Source organism: Ambystoma mexicanum, chromosome 13 (genome assembly GCF_040938575.1).
Source record: "Ambystoma mexicanum isolate Mex_15411 chromosome 13, UKY_AmexF1_1, whole genome shotgun sequence".
NCBI lineage: Eukaryota > Metazoa > Chordata > Amphibia > Caudata > Ambystomatidae > Ambystoma > Ambystoma mexicanum.
This window is the reverse complement of record NC_090938.1, coordinates 357312822-357328453: the sequence shown is the minus strand read 5'-3', so window position 1 is coordinate 357328453 and position 15632 is coordinate 357312822. Positions and strand designations below refer to the sequence as shown.

At 44.4% G+C, this 15632-nt stretch overlaps 10 non-coding genes across 10 annotated transcripts; 8 read left to right on the top strand and 2 right to left on the bottom strand.

Moving 5' to 3' along the window:
- Positions 1-951: 951 nt before the first annotated feature.
- Positions 952-1046, bottom strand: TRNAI-UAU (transfer RNA isoleucine (anticodon UAU)). Its single transcript has 2 exons — positions 1009-1046; positions 952-987 (listed from the first exon to the last, which is right to left on the bottom strand). It is a non-coding gene; the product is annotated as a tRNA-Ile (tRNA).
- Positions 1047-1526: 480 nt separating this feature from the next.
- On the top strand, positions 1527-1603 carry TRNAS-GCU (transfer RNA serine (anticodon GCU)). Its single transcript has one exon. It is a non-coding gene; the product is annotated as a tRNA-Ser (tRNA).
- A 465-nt stretch (positions 1604-2068) lies between these two features.
- Positions 2069-2140, top strand: TRNAT-UGU (transfer RNA threonine (anticodon UGU)). The gene has a single exon. It is a non-coding gene; the product is annotated as a tRNA-Thr (tRNA).
- Positions 2141-2827: 687 nt separating this feature from the next.
- On the top strand, positions 2828-2909 carry TRNAS-GCU (transfer RNA serine (anticodon GCU)). The gene has a single exon. It is a non-coding gene; the product is annotated as a tRNA-Ser (tRNA).
- A 546-nt stretch (positions 2910-3455) lies between these two features.
- TRNAT-CGU (transfer RNA threonine (anticodon CGU)) lies at positions 3456-3527 on the top strand. The gene has a single exon. It is a non-coding gene; the product is annotated as a tRNA-Thr (tRNA).
- A 1488-nt stretch (positions 3528-5015) lies between these two features.
- On the bottom strand, positions 5016-5110 carry TRNAI-UAU (transfer RNA isoleucine (anticodon UAU)). The gene is made up of 2 exons: positions 5073-5110; positions 5016-5051 (listed from the first exon to the last, which is right to left on the bottom strand). It is a non-coding gene; the product is annotated as a tRNA-Ile (tRNA).
- A 480-nt stretch (positions 5111-5590) lies between these two features.
- Positions 5591-5667, top strand: TRNAS-GCU (transfer RNA serine (anticodon GCU)). Its single transcript has one exon. It is a non-coding gene; the product is annotated as a tRNA-Ser (tRNA).
- Positions 5668-6132: 465 nt separating this feature from the next.
- Positions 6133-6204, top strand: TRNAT-UGU (transfer RNA threonine (anticodon UGU)). The gene has a single exon. It is a non-coding gene; the product is annotated as a tRNA-Thr (tRNA).
- Positions 6205-6891: 687 nt separating this feature from the next.
- Positions 6892-6973, top strand: TRNAS-GCU (transfer RNA serine (anticodon GCU)). Its single transcript has one exon. It is a non-coding gene; the product is annotated as a tRNA-Ser (tRNA).
- Positions 6974-7519: 546 nt separating this feature from the next.
- Positions 7520-7591, top strand: TRNAT-CGU (transfer RNA threonine (anticodon CGU)). The gene has a single exon. It is a non-coding gene; the product is annotated as a tRNA-Thr (tRNA).
- The last annotated feature ends 8041 nt before the right edge of the window (positions 7592-15632 follow it).

Here is a 15632-nt window from a genome sequence, read left to right as displayed (position 1 = left end):
AAGGGGTCGGTAGATGTGTTCACGCAGAGCAAGTTGCATACATCGCCAACAGCCATTCTCTCCTGCTCCTGTGCATCCAGTTCGGAAGCGAACCCACCCAATTGTTCTATATGTCTGCTACCCTGACCGCATTCACACATCATTGGCTATTAGTATGCAGCTTGTGGGCGCTGTCAATGGGATATAAGCACCATTCCCCATGTCTGCAATAGCTAGACCAGATTCTGAGGTATGATGAGCAGGGGTCCAGGCACTTCGCCTGACAAACGCCGGGCTTAGCCCTGCCGGGCCTAGCCCTGAGGGGCCTAACTAGGCATGGCCCTGTGTAAGGTAGGGTGAGCAGGGGACCACTTGCAACTAACCTTCGGCACCAATCAGGCATGGAGAGGTCTGTGCAAATGCCCAGCCCTTTAGCAATCTCGATCTGCAAAACCTTCAACTCCTAATTCTCATGGCTCCCAGAAGCCCTAGCCCATATGCAAATGAGGCGAGTTCCTATCAGCATCCTTGTTCTGCTTGATTTTATCAAAGTGACTGCCTGATTAGTGAAAGGGTATTTATTCTCAGAGGTTTGCTTCAAAGGCGATAATGCAGTAAATAGACAACATTATTCTTTGTAAGTTGATATTGTCTCCTGGATCCTACTCCAGTAACCCTTTTTCTACCTTTACAAATGTCTTCCGTAAGTGGTGCTCAGCAGAAAATGGAGTATAATAACAGTTGACATTTTTTATTTTCTGTTCTATTTTCAAAAACCCTCCGTAGCTGTATTTAAAGCGCAAACACCCCATAAATAACTTGCAATGAGTATTCCATGTCTAAAAGGCAGAGGAGCTGTCATACAACATTAACTGACAATCAAGGAAACCTTGAGGTGAACCAAAAAATGTCCAGAACATTTATTGGTTCAATAATTCAGTTTTGAGGTGAATTAGTAAAAAGTTCCAAAGTTGCTCCAGGTGAGGCTTGAACTCACAACCTCGGCATTGCTCACTGCATGTACTGCTGTATAAGTACCGCGCGCTAACCGATTGCGCCACTGGAGCTGCTGTGTTTTGGTTTTCAACATGAAACTACACCCACAAACACACACACAAGTGTACAAAAGCACCCACAAGCTCTGGCATTGTCTTTTTAGCTGACACCAAATTATGGGTGCCTTGTAGTGCCCATATTGTGCCACTGGAGCTTACCTTTTAGCCTGATATACACTTTGCCACTGATGTTCAGCCAATGGTGCAGTCAAATGTCCCTTCTACATTTTTGTCATGCTGCAGGCAGTGCCACTGGAGCCAGCATGATGCTCTTCCTCATATTCAACACGTGTCAATTGAAACACCTCCCAATGTCATCTTGGCGATGCCTATAAACACCCCAGGACTTTGATGTATTTTTCTCAACAGCAAGTGAGGCAGTTTTCCTGCAAACGGCTGGATGTACCTCAACAAGGAACGCATTGTGGTTCTATTTTGAAGATGTTTGTGTTATTACCTGTAAAGACTTGAATGCCTAAAATAATCCCTGTAGACGAGGTGGCCGAGTGGTTAAGGCGATGGACTGCTAATCTACTGTACACGCGTGGTTTCGAATCCCACCTTTGTCGATTTAAACTTTTGAAATCTTTTTTAAACATCTGCATTGCTCTAAGCACCATTGCCATTGGCTTTCAAAGAACATACAGACAAAAGTGAAAATATGCATGTTAGTTGATTAAGAAGGACACAAACAAGGTTGTCGTGTTACTGGCAGGAATGCAATCTGCTGTGCTTGACTACCCTTTGAGCCAGAATCCGGATAGAAATTTAAAAAAGCAAAGGTAATATCCATATTGTCTCTCTGCTGCCATGTACATGTTTTTTTCAACTTTCACGCATCACATCTCCTCATTAGTCACCCTAAAATTGCACGGAATACGCACAAATTAGCTGCTCCTCAAAAAATCGGCCAGAAAAAAACAGGTCAAATCACAATCATATACATACATTCTCACACACCCTTCAAATATGTCTACCCAGTAAACATCATGTTGTGTGCTCGTTGTGTTGCTGTTATGTGTCGTACCCTGAGGGGCTCTGTAGCTCAGTGGCAGAGCACTGGTCTTGTAAACCAGGGGTCGTGAGTTCGATCCTCATCAGGGCCTCCAAATGGTAATTTTCTTGAACATTGTTGAATAGGAACTGATATTGCACATTGTACCTGTGCAACCTTTTACCAATGGATTCGGGCCTATAACAAAGCCACAAGCACAAGGTGTCTGAATAGTCTGTGGGGAAGGTCGGCTTTCTGGACCTAATTTCTTCAAGAAAAAGACCTTGATAATTTTGTGATGACAGATGCAGATGATCACGGTGAAGCCCTTACTCTATTGAACAGTACAGCGGTTCTGGGTTGCACGCCTTTCTCTATTTTCAGGGACGTTGATGTGGCAAAATTTAATTGGAAAAGGGTTATTGCCATCACTCACTATTTAAATTCAATGACATCACAGGAAGCAGCAGCATCTGAACTTTGATCTTGGCTGGAAACGTTGAATGATGCCAAACACTGGGAAACTGGAGCTTGCGTTATGCTGGTTTTACTACTAATGGTGTGCCATACGGAAGCTCAAGCACCTTCCTCTGGATTAGTGTTGTGAACCCTCCAGGAGCTCTTGTTATATTTTTCTGAACTTCAACTTGATGTGTTTATCTATCAATGGCCGGGTAAGGAAGAACGAGTCAACGATCTTGTTTCTATTATGACAAACATGATCTATTTTTCACTGACTTTGCACCACCATTGTTTTATCTCTTCTTTAAGCATGGGACTCGAGCACCGTTCCCAAACAGACGAGGTGGCCGAGTGGTTAAGGCGATGGACTGCTAATCCATTGTGCTCTGCACGCGTGGGTTCGAATCCCACCTTCGTCGTATTTTTTCTTTATAGTCTGCATTTAAACATAGACCAAAGTCTTTCAACCTCCCTGTGAAAGACAGGAATGAGTACAGATATGGAAATAGAGATGTAAAAATAAGTTCATTGGTGCAGGCGGAGAATGAAATTAGTCAAAGACTTTCCTCGTAGGTTTCCATTCTTTACTATTATAGGAGCCAAAATCAGCGCAGTTAGTAAACTCCCAAGCTTACATCCCAAATTCTTTTTTCTTTTAGTTGTCTGCCTTTTACATGTTCCTTTTGCCATCATTCTGACCTGCTATCTAAACTCATGAACCTGTTCAGCATTGTACTCAATACATACATACCCGTAAAAGTACATACTCAAACGCATACCGACAATGTATCACCAACATAAGCACACACGCTTTCGCAAATCAGATGTATGATGACGTACTGAACACATGCAGAGATATACAGCCATTTTTACACAACCAGAAATTCATATACCTGGAGATCTACCTAGGTAAAACCCATGGTTTCTTTGCACTTTCTGTTGTTGGCTGTGAGCAAGCAGCAGGTGGCCTTGTAGCTCAGTGGCAGAGCACTGGTCTCGTAAACCAGGGGTCATGAGTTCAAACCTCATCAGGGCCTCGGGCGGATTATTTTCAAAAAGCACGGGGAAGAGAAGCCAGAGTTGCACCATCTACAGAGAACCTTTTATGACGGGATGCATCCTCATAATTGAAGTCTTCCACAGAAGGAGTGAAATAGAGTTCGAGAGGAAGGCCTAATGTTTTCAGGCAAAGACTGACAAAAACCTTGCAATGTCGCATGTAGCTGCTTTGGTGAAAAGACTGTTCATGTTCACAATGCAACGGAGGGGTGTTCCCCATCTCCATACAATCATCTCTTTGATAATGTAAACGTGCCAGGCGTGTTGAAAGACAAAGACAGACACAACCGCACATACCAGTTGAAGAAAGACAGCCAGCAAACACATTTGTATAGAGGTAAGCAAGCCTCAATTAGAGATGTGAGTCCCTCCGTTTCTGCGGGAGTCCACAAGTTTAATAAAAAATGAACACATATCTTTCATGTTCTAATGATTACCAATCTTTCTGATTAGCTCTGCATAGCTCCAATGGCTATGTGTGTGTGTGTGTGTGTATGTGCCCGTGTGTGTAGGGGAAGGGGTCGGTAGATGTGTCCACGCAGAGCAAGTTGCATACATCGCCAACAGCCATTCTCTCCTGTTCCTGTGCATCCAGTTCGGAAGCGAACCCACCCAATTGTTCTATATGTCTGCTACCCTGACCGCATTCACACATCATTGGCTATTAGTATGCAGCTTGTGGGCGCTGTCAATGGGATATAAGCACCATTCCCCATGTCTGCAATAGCTAGACCAGATTCTGAGGTATGATGAGCAGGGGTCCAGGCACTTCGCCTGACGAACGCCGGGCTTAGCCCTGCCGGGCCTAGCCCTGAGGGGCCTAACTGGGCATGGCCCTGTGTAAGGTAGGGTGAGCAGGGGACCACTTGCAACTAACCTTCGGCACCAATCAGGCATGGAGAGGTCTGTGCAAATGCCCAGCCCTTTAGCAATCTCGATCTGCAAAACCTTCAACTCCTAATTCTCATGGCTCCCAGAAGCCCTAGCCCATATGCAAATGAGGCGAGTTCCTATCAGCATCCTTGTTCTGCTTGATTTTATCAAAGTGACTGCCTGATTAGTGAAAGGGTATTTATTCTCAGAGGTTTGCTTCAAAGGCGATAATGCAGTAAATAGACAACATTATTCTTTGTAAGTTGATATTGTCTCCTGGATCCTACTCCAGTAACCCTTTTTCTACCTTTACAAATGTCTTCCGTAAGTGGTGCTCAGCAGAAAATGGAGTATAATAACAGTTGACATTTTTTATTTTCTGTTCTATTTTCAAAAACCCTCCGTAGCTGTATTTAAAGCGCAAACACCCCATAAATAACTTGCAATGAGTATTCCATGTCTAAAAGGCAGAGGAGCTGTCATACAACATTAACTGACAATCAAGGAAACCTTGAGGTGAACCAAAAAATGTCCAGAACATTTATTGGTTCAATAATTCAGTTTTGAGGTGAATTAGTAAAAAGTTCCAAAGTTGCTCCAGGTGAGGCTTGAACTCACAACCTCGGCATTGCTCACTGCATGTACTGCTGTATAAGTACCGCGCGCTAACCGATTGCGCCACTGGAGCTGCTGTGTTTTGGTTTTCGACATGAAACTACACCCACAAACACACACACAAGTGTACAAAAGCACCCACAAGCTCTGGCATTGTCTTTTTAGCTGACACCAAATTATGGGTGCCTTGTAGTGCCCATATTGTGCCACTGGAGCTTACCTTTTAGCCTGATATACACTTTGCCACTGATGTTCAGCCAATGGTGCAGTCAAATGTCCCTTCTACATTTTTGTCATGCTGCAGGCAGTGCCACTGGAGCCAGCATGATGCTCTTCCTCATATTCAACACGTGTCAATTGAAACACCTCCCAATGTCATCTTGGCGATGCCTATAAACACCCCAGGACTTTGATGAATTTTTCTCAACAGCAAGTGAGGCAGTTTTCCTGCAAACGGCTGGATGTACCTCAACAAGGAACGCATTGTGGTTCTATTTTGAAGATGTTTGTGTTATTACCTGTAAAGACTTGAATGCCTAACATAATCCCTGTAGACGAGGTGGCCGAGTGGTTAAGGCGATGGACTGCTAATCTACTGTACACGCGTGGTTTCGAATCCCACCTTTGTCGATTTTAACTTTTGAAATCTTTTTTAAACATCTGCATTGCTCTAAGCACCATTGCCATTGGCTTTCAAAGAACATACAGACAAAAGTGAAAATATGCATGTTAGTTGATTAAGAAGGACACAAACAAGGTTGTCGTGTTACTGGCAGGAATGCAATCTGCTGTGCTTGACTACCCTTTGAGCCAGAATCCGGATAGAAATTTAAAAAAGCAAAGGTAATATCCATATTGTCTCTCTGCTGCCATGTACATGTTTTTTTCAACTTTCACGCATCACATCTCCTCATTAGTCACCCTAAAATTGCACGGAATACGCACAAATTAGCTGCTCCTCAAAAAATCGGCCAGAAAAAAACAGGTCAAATCACAATCATATACATACATTCTCACACACCCTTCAAATATGTCTACCCAGTAAACATCATGTTGTGTGCTCGTTGTGTTGCTGTTATGCGTGGTAACCAGAGGTGCTCTGTAGCTCAGTGGCAGAGCACTGGTCTTGTAAACCAGGGGTCGTGAGTTCGATCCTCATCAGGGCCTCCAAATGGTAATTTTCTTGAACATTGTTGAATAGGAACTGATATTGCACATTGTACCTGTGCAACCTTTTACCAATGGATTCGGGCCTATAACAAAGCCACAAGCGCAAGGTGTCTGAATAGTCTGTGGGGAAGGTCGGCTTTCTGGACCTAATTTCTTCAAGAAAAAGACCTTGATAATCTTGTGATGACAGATGCAGATGATCACGGTGAAGCCCTTACTCTATTGAACAGTACAGCGGTTCTGGGTTGCACGCCTTTCTCTATTTTCAGGGACGTTGATGTGGCAAAATTTAATTGGAAAAGGGTTATTGCCATCACTCACTATTTAAATTCAATGACATCACAGGAAGCAGCAGCATCTGAACTTTGATCTTGGCTGGAAACGTTGAATGATGCCAAACACTGGGAAACTGGAGCTTGCGTTATGCTGGTTTTACTACTAATGGTGTGCCATACGGAAGCTCAAGCACCTTCCTCTGGATTAGTGTTGTGAACCCTCCAGGAGCTCTTGTTATATTTTTCTGAACTTCAACTTGATGTGTTTATCTATCAATGGCCGGGTAAGGAAGAACGAGTCAACGATCTTGTTTCTATTATGACAAACATGATCTATTTTTCACTGACTTTGCACCACCATTGTTTTATCTCTTCTTTAAGCATGGGATTCGAGCACCGTTCCCAAACAGACGAGGTGGCCGAGTGGTTAAGGCGATGGACTGCTAATCCATTGTGCTCTGCACGCGTGGGTTCGAATCCCACCTTCGTCGTATTTTTTCTTTATAGTCTGCATTTAAACATAGACCAAAGTCTTTCAACCTCCCTGTGAAAGACAGGAATGAGTACAGATATGGAAATAGAGATGTAAAAATAAGTTCATTGGTGCAGGCGGAGAATGAAATTAGTCAAAGACTTTCCTCATAGGTTTCCATTCTTTACTATTATAGGAGCCAAAATCAGCGCAGTTAGTAAACTCCCAAGCTTACATCCCAAATTCTTTTTTCTTTTAGTTGTCTGCCTTTTACATGTTCCTTTTGCCATCATTCTGACCTGCTATCTAAACTCATGAACCTGTTCAGCATCCTACTCAATACATACATACCCGTAAAAGTACATACTCAAACGCATACCGACAATGTATCACCAACATAAGCACACACGCTTTCGCAAATCAGATGTATGATGACGTACTGAACACATGCAGAGATATACAGCCATTTTTACACAACCAGAAATTCATATACCTGGAGATCTACCTAGGTAAAACCCATGGTTTCTTTGCACTTTCTGTTGTTGGCTGTGAGCAAGCAGCAGGTGGCCTTGTAGCTCAGTGGCAGAGCACTGGTCTCGTAAACCAGGGGTCATGAGTTCAAACCTCATCAGGGCCTCGGGCGGATTATTTTCAAAAAGCACGGGGAAGAGAAGCCAGAGTTGCACCATCTACAGAGAACCTTTTATGACGGGATGCATCCTCATAATTGAAGTCTTCCACAGAAGGAGTGAAATAGAGTTCGAGAGGAAGGCCTAATGTTTTCAGGCAAAGACTGACAAAAACCTTGCAATGTCGCATGTAGCTGCTTTGGTGAAAAGACTGTTCAAGTTCACAATGCAACGGAGGGGTGTTCCCCATCTCCATACAATCATCTCTTTGATAATGTAAACGTGCCAGGCGTGTTGAAAGACAAAGACAGACACAACCGCACATACCAGTTGAAGAAAGACAGCCACCAAACACATTTGTATAGAGGTAAGCAAGCCTCAATTAGAGATGTGAGTCCCTCCGTTTCTGCGGGAGTCCACAAGTTTAATAAAAAATGAACACATATCTTTCATGTTCTAATGATTACCAATCTTTCTGATTAGCTCTGCATAGCTCCAATGGCTATGTGTGTGTGTGTGTGTGTATGAGTTTGTGTTACTATCCTTGTGGGGACTTGGGTGTGTAAACATGCACACGCTGTGGGGACTTGATTTCACTGTGGGGACCTAAACCCAAGTCCCCACATGGTAATATGTCCCAAATGACTTAAAATGGCCTAAAAGACATATGTGCCAATTTTTACAACTTTTGAAAAAATGGGCTTGTGGGGACCTGTGTTTATTTTGGTGTGTGGATTTTTTTCTCAGCTCTGCCCCCATAGGCTGGATGTGGTATTGCAGTCATCAACACTCGGACAGGAATTTAAACACACTTCATAAATCTGATGCCCTACATGCTTAGGCAACAGGCAGCAGATTCATGGGAACCATTTATAAACACTCAAAATTGTGTTTTAATGGCCTAAACTCTTTCCTCGTTGTGTTTAAATGGAAAATAAATGAAATAAAGCAGGGTGTTTTGCATTTTGTATGTTTACAGACTTTCATAAAAAATCAATACTTAACGGAAGTATTTCCTTATTGCACAACACATTTCCAGATTCAATTTAAGCACCGGCTTCTTTTGGAACAAACCAATCAAAATGTGACTTTACTTCCTTATGTTTCTGTAAATATGTTGAAGTCCCCACAGAGGTGGTGCGTGATTATATTGAATTTCACACTGTGAAGATCTTACACATATTGTGTGCAATGATGCCATCTTGCCTTTAGTATGATATGTGAATTAGTTGAATGTTAGCTTGACATTTATTTCACAGGGTTGATGTTTATTTGATACCAATTGGATCTCATTACAAGTTCAGTGGTAAGGGGAAAAAGTGGCAGTAACGGAATTCCTGCCACTTTACCTATCTGCTGTTATAATGGTTTTTGAAAATGGATGCTAATTCTTCTGGTGGAATTAACCCTGTAGATACTAGCACCAGAGGAATAAACATTTAAAACCAGAAATAATTCCACCAGGGCTAAATCCACTGGAGGAATTAGTGCCGGAAACAAAAATGCTAATTCCATCGTATGATCAGGTTGAAATACTGGACTAAACACTACCATAAATAGTAGCTAATTGAACCAAAAACAAAAGGTGAAGGTAAATGCATTCAGGTGATGGAAATGAAGCCACATGCGCACCCAATTGGCCATGAAAGGGTATGTGAGGCCCATACCTCCTCCAGAGACATTTTCCAAGACAATGCAGCAACTATATGCAGCCACTAGACATAGCAAACCCCAGGCTCTAAGAGTTCCTTCTGTACATTAAGCTGAAGAGGCATTCACAGCTGCATCACAGAGTACAACCAGCACACATTTACAGGAAACACCTTGCAAGGATAGCAACCATTCCTTGGGTTAAGCAATCTCCCTGGGTACTGCCTGATGAACAGCTGATAACAATTTAGCGCCTTAACAGAGGGACGTCGGCTGAGCTACTCTCCCTGATAAAGGCAAATCTGCAAAGAATGATCAACACAAGAACAGCCATCCTGCCATTGCTGAATCTTTTGTCAGTGCTGTACGTTTTCAGAACAAGCACCTTCCAGCACATTATGAGCATGCAGCATGGCATGTTGCAGCCCATGTTTTCAATTGTGCTTGCCCAGGTTCTGGACACTGTAGAGGAGCAGCTGAATGCCTCTGCAGGATGTCCCGCCCTCCTACTGCCTGTATTTTGGGAGGCTGAAACTGCACCATGGTTGACGCCAATAGTTGTGACCATACCGCGTAGAGTATTTGAGAAAATTTAAGAAAGCCATACCTGATGTGCCCCCATAGAGATGACAATCTCTTGGAAGAGATTCCTGAAGGAATATGAAGATGAAAGAAGGAGAAGCTGGTGACATCACAAGAAGTGAGATTGACGCACTGAGAAGAGTGGCTGAAGAAGAGGATGTATGGACCTTATAGAAATTGATGACGAAATATGGAATTGCATGAACATCATTATGCAGAAATTAAGATTGCACGCGTAAAGAGCACTGCAGAAAATGCAAGCCGTTTAATACTGTGGAAATGCATAAACGCAAGTAGAACAAACAATCTTAGAAGCTATCTATACGTAGTGAATAGGCTGCAGGCAAAGCCATCTTTATATAGTGTGTGGACATCAGTGTCACAATTTTAGTAAGTTCAAATCCACAGAGAAAGAAGGATTGAGAGATGTTTGTGTCGCAGCACAGAATCAGCTGGAGATCACAGACTTGAAGGGTGAAGCTGTTTGGCCTGGTGTCAAAGCTGAAGCAGCCGAGAACTGGTTATCTATCCATGAAGAACAGAAACCGTGAGACTTTGAATCATCTCGTGTTAAGGTGCAAAGAAGGAACACCATGAGTGCCAAGTTTATTAAAGACAATGAAATGCTTCAAAACAGGCCGCAATACGGGCTCTTGTCACGTAAACGAAGGATGTAAATAGGAGTTGGGCAAAGACCAGAACTGTGATAAGCGTGTGCCTGTACTCCCTTTTATTCCCAAGAGAAGAGAATCTCCTGCAAGGCCAAGTTCAAGGGCAGTCTGCATGGCAGAAGGCATGGGCGATGAGAGATGAGGGGCTAATTGGGTGGGAAGCAAAAGTCATGCCCACCTCCCGGCACCTGGGAATGAATTTATGTGCTGCTAAGGAGCCGAATGTTCCAGACATGGTAAAAGCGTGCCAACTAGTTATAGCGGGCCCTATAGCAAAGGGCTTTATAGGAGCCAATAGTATTATGTGTACTTAAGTGTTGAAGATGACTTGCACTAGGGGTGGGCATAAGTTGTCCACCTGACTATAGAGACCCAATCACAACCTGTTCCTATATAGAAAGTATACTTAGATGTTCCCCTTGACCCAAACACAACACCGCCATAGGTTTCTTTTATTTGCTACATAGTATGACATCAATATGATGGATTTTCAGTACTTAAGTGTATTTATACGTGATTTGCATTGAGAGCTCGAGCAAATGTCCGTTGATGTCCATTGTAACTCCCCATTTTAGACAATTGATATTAAAACAGTTGCATGAGACGTTTTGCCATCTACCTGAGTCGGTCTGATTATTTGGTGCAAGAGTTATTCTGCATCCCTTCCATGCATGACATGTTACTGATTAAGGACCTTGAGTTCACACACTCATGCAGTATGCAATCGAGTACATCTCCCTGCCCATCACCCATGCACAGGTAAAGGCAACAAAGGCACAGTTGTTTATGACATCCCACTTCCCCAACATACTGAAGTCCCACTGGGATGGTGCGTGATGATACTGAAGTCCCCACTGGGATAATGTGTGATGATACTGAAGTCCCCACTGGGATAATGTGTGATGCTACTGAAGTCCCCACTGTGATGGTGTGTGATGCTACTGAAGTCCCCACTGTGATGGTGCGTGATGATACTGAAGTTCCCACTGGGATGGTAGTTGATGATACTGAAGTCCCCACTGGGATAATGTGTGATGATACTGAAGTCCCCACTGTGATGGTGTGTGATGCTACTGAAGTCCCCACTGGGATAGTGTGTGATGCTACTGAAGTCCCCACTGGGATGGTGCGTGATGATACTGAAGTCCCCAGTGGGATGGTGCGTGATGATACTGAAGTCCCCAGTGGGATAATGTGTGATGATACTGAAGTCCCCACACTGATGGTGTGTGATGCTACTGAAGTCCCCACTGGGATAGTGTGTGATGCTACTGAAGTCCCCACTGTGATGGTGCGTGATGATACTGAAGTTCCCACTGGGATGGTGCGTGATGATACTGAAGTCCCCAGTGGGATAGTGTGTGATGATCTCAAAGTCTTCCACAGATAGTGCATGGTAATATAGTAGTGTACGCCAATATGGGTGTCATTATGTTGAAGGGGTATGATAACTCTGAAGTCCCAACTGGGATGGGTTGTTATGATACTGAACTTCCCACTGGGATGGTCTGTGATGATTTTGAAATCCCAAGAGGGATGGTGTGTAACAATAGTGAGGTCCCCACTGGGGTGGTGCGTGATGATACTGAAGTCCCCACTGTGATGGTGCGTGATGATACTGAAGTCCCCACTGGGATGGTGCGTGATGATACTGAAGTCCCCACTGGGATAATGTGTGATGATACTGAAGTCCCCACTGTGATGGTGTGTGATGCTACTGAAGTCCCCACTGGGATAGTGTGTGATGCTACTGAAGTCCCCACTGTGATGGTGCGTGATGATACTGAAGTTCCCACTGGAATGGTAGTTGATGATACTGAAGTCCCCACTGGGATAATGTGTGATGATACTAAAGTCCCCACTGTGATGGTGTGTGATGCTACTGAAGTCCCCACTGGGATAGTGTGTGATGCTACTGAAGTCCCCACTGTGATGGTGCGTGATGATACTGAAGTTCCCACTGGGATGGTGCATGATGATACTGAAGTCCCCAGTGGGATAGTGTGTGATGATCTTAAAGTCTTCCACAGATGGTGCATGGTAATATAGAAGTGTCCGCCGATATGGGTGTCATTATGTTGAAGCCGAAATAACGATGAGGTGTCATAATATGGAGGATTCCACAAAGAGGACGTTGGATTACTATGGCCCAACATTGATGTTGTCTGATGGTTTGGATAACTCCACAAGTCTGTTGTGTGAAGATATTGAATTCTCCACAGGGATGGTGCATGATGTGCAAATGGAAATTTCCCATCAAGAAGCAGAGCTCAGCCTCTTGACGTGATTCTGAAAATCTATGGTGCACAAACTTTGGCAACTACTCTGTATGGCGCAGCCATTTGGGGTTTCCAAAACGCGGCGGAAATCCAAGGTAAAGAAAATAAATTTTTTAAAAACCTGCTGGGGCTACCGACCAGTGCCCCCGGATTAGCTATTCATAGAGAATTGGGGGCAGAGTTTTGGGAGGATCAGTGGGCGATGGCACCATTACTCTTTTGGATTCGGCTGTGGGCTAACGAACACGCAACGCTGTGCCATTTTATTTTACGCACTGTGTTGGGCAGATCAGGATGGAAAAAAATCCCATGGTTAGCCTATGTTTCGGATAAATTGGGGGAAGCTAATCTAAGTGCCCTGTTCCCCCCTGAATTTTTAATCACTAAGCCAGAGGGGGCAGCCTACAAGGTTAAACTGGGAGAATTTGTAGCTAGGAGGAAATTTCTCCTGGGATATACCCAGAAACATGACGCTTTCCACTCCAGTATTAGTAATCTTTCTGGAATCCAACCATATTTGATTAGGAGCATTTTTAAAACAGAAAGGTGGTTGATTACGAGGGCCCGCTTTGATTGCCTCCGGCTACAGGGAAACACATGTAATTGGAAAAGTTTTCCCAGTGATGCCGGCTGTCCAGTCTGCGGTCACAAGCGCGAGGACCTTTCGCACCTGTTGTTCTTTTGTACAGGATATGCGGGTATCCGCAGATTGACCTTGGTCCCCGCCCTTAAGAAAACGGAGATTCGTTTACATAAGGCTGCACTTGAGTTTCTTCTGAGTGCTGAGTCAGTTTTTACATCTTGGGCCCTGTTGACCTTTTTAAAAAGAGCGATGTATTTTAGAAAGAATCTATTGAATCTGCAAGGTGGGGGGAGTTAGTGCCACCAATTTTAACAATGAATTATGTTTGGGGAAAAGTGCTTGAGTCCTGTTTTATGCTTGATTATAATGTATCATTTTAAAATATGCCCTCCTGACCGGCAAGCAAGTGCAAGTTATTTTTATCACTGTTGATCGTATCTTGTAATTTTTGGCATTTATCTTTATTTGTCTTTTATATAATTGGCGTCTTTGCAACATTGGAAATGTGTAATTCATATCTTTTTCTTTTGTCGTTTAATGGAAGTTTTTATATTTCCGAATAAACTTGTTTGATTGATTGAAATTTCCCATCTGTGAAAGGTACAGTGAGTAAAAAGCGTGTGCCGCAAACTCTCATCTCACAACAGGTCATCAGCCATGTTTTTTCTGGAGAGGAGCGCCTACTACCTTTTTTGTAAATATGGTGCATGATGATATAAATTCACAAAGATTCAGAATATCATTATATTGAATCCCCAGAAGGATGAGGAGTTATGTGGTAATTTCCACACAGATGGTGTATGATACACAGATGGTGGTTGATGATATTAATGTCCATACAGTGATAGTGTGTGATGATTAAGATGTCCCCATCAAGATGATATGTAATTCAAAGAATGCAAAGGGAGGTTCTGTTATTATATTGTATTTTTACAGATGATACAGATGTCTCCACAGGAATAGTTTGTGATAATGTTGAGATCCTGCCATGGATAGTCTGAGATTATTGCCAAAATGTGGATGTTTTTCAGTTGTGTTCAAGTCTGCATAGGGATGGTGTGCAATGACATTTAACTATTTACAGAAATTCTCCAGCATGGGGTCTGGCATGGATTCACATGCTCATGAATATTCCCCGTCGTCAGGCTGGGAATCCTCGGTAAAGAAAAAACCAGTATCAGTTTCGTTTCTGATCTGTCTTTCGTAGTAGTAACCAATCACTGGTCTCTGCGTCATACTGACCACAGCCAATGACTGCCCTCTTCCTAAGCACCGCCTCTGGCAGCCATCTTCGGATTTTTACCGCACGTTCATGTGTTGGGATCCTCGTGCTATTGCTCTCGAGCGTTAGTGCTATTTTTTTTCACGTTTTTTCTCAAAAACTTCGTTTTTTCGGTCAAAAGAGCCTCAAGCTCCACCGATTCTCCATCCGATCAACGTTGACCCGTGTCGGATTCGTCTGTGCCCCTCAAGGGTGAAGATTTCGTCGAGCTACGCTTTTGGAGGACTCCAGAAGTTTCTCAGGCCCGGTCATGGCCCAGGAGAAGGGAAGCTCGACGCCCGGAAAGCTGTTCAGGGTCTGCCCTGGATGCCAGCTGCAGAACGTCTTCAAGGAGGACGAACACTCTTTTTGTCTTTACTGCCTACATGAGGACAAGACGCACGTGGAGAAGGACTGTGCGTTTTGCGGCAACATGTCGGAGCGGACCATGAAGGACCGCCATCTGCGTCTCGCCAACTGGCTGGGAGGGAAGAGCCCGTCCGGCGAGAAGAAGAGGAAGAAATCCGAGCGGTCTTCTAAGACCTTTGAGGACGCCCCGGCGACGGGGGTCCAACATAAGGCCAAGCACCGCGAGTCCGCTGGCACCGGGAACGCCGAACGGTCGGGCTCTACGGGCGCCAGGCAGGGCGCACCCTCCCCGGCACCATCAACCACGAGCCAACGCTCTGGGTCGGGTAAGAGGAAGGCCGAGCACCCGGCGAAGCTCCTGGAGAGGCCCCGGTCGAGCTCGAAGGCGGAGGGGGAGCGAGGCAGTGTCCCCCCCCTCAAGGATAAGGCGGTGAGCGCACCTAAGGTGGTGAAGGCCTTAATCCATCCGGCCAAGCCCTCTATCGAAACTGTCGCGGCGGCCCTGGCTCAGCCTGTGGAGGCTACACCAGTGGTGGCGACCTCGGGGCTCAGAGTCTCCCTGCCACCTCGGAGGGAGTCCTCTTTTGTGCCCATCGATAGGACCCCCGTGAAATCCCCCGTGGGGAAGAAAAAGGGGGGCAGGGCGTCGTCGTA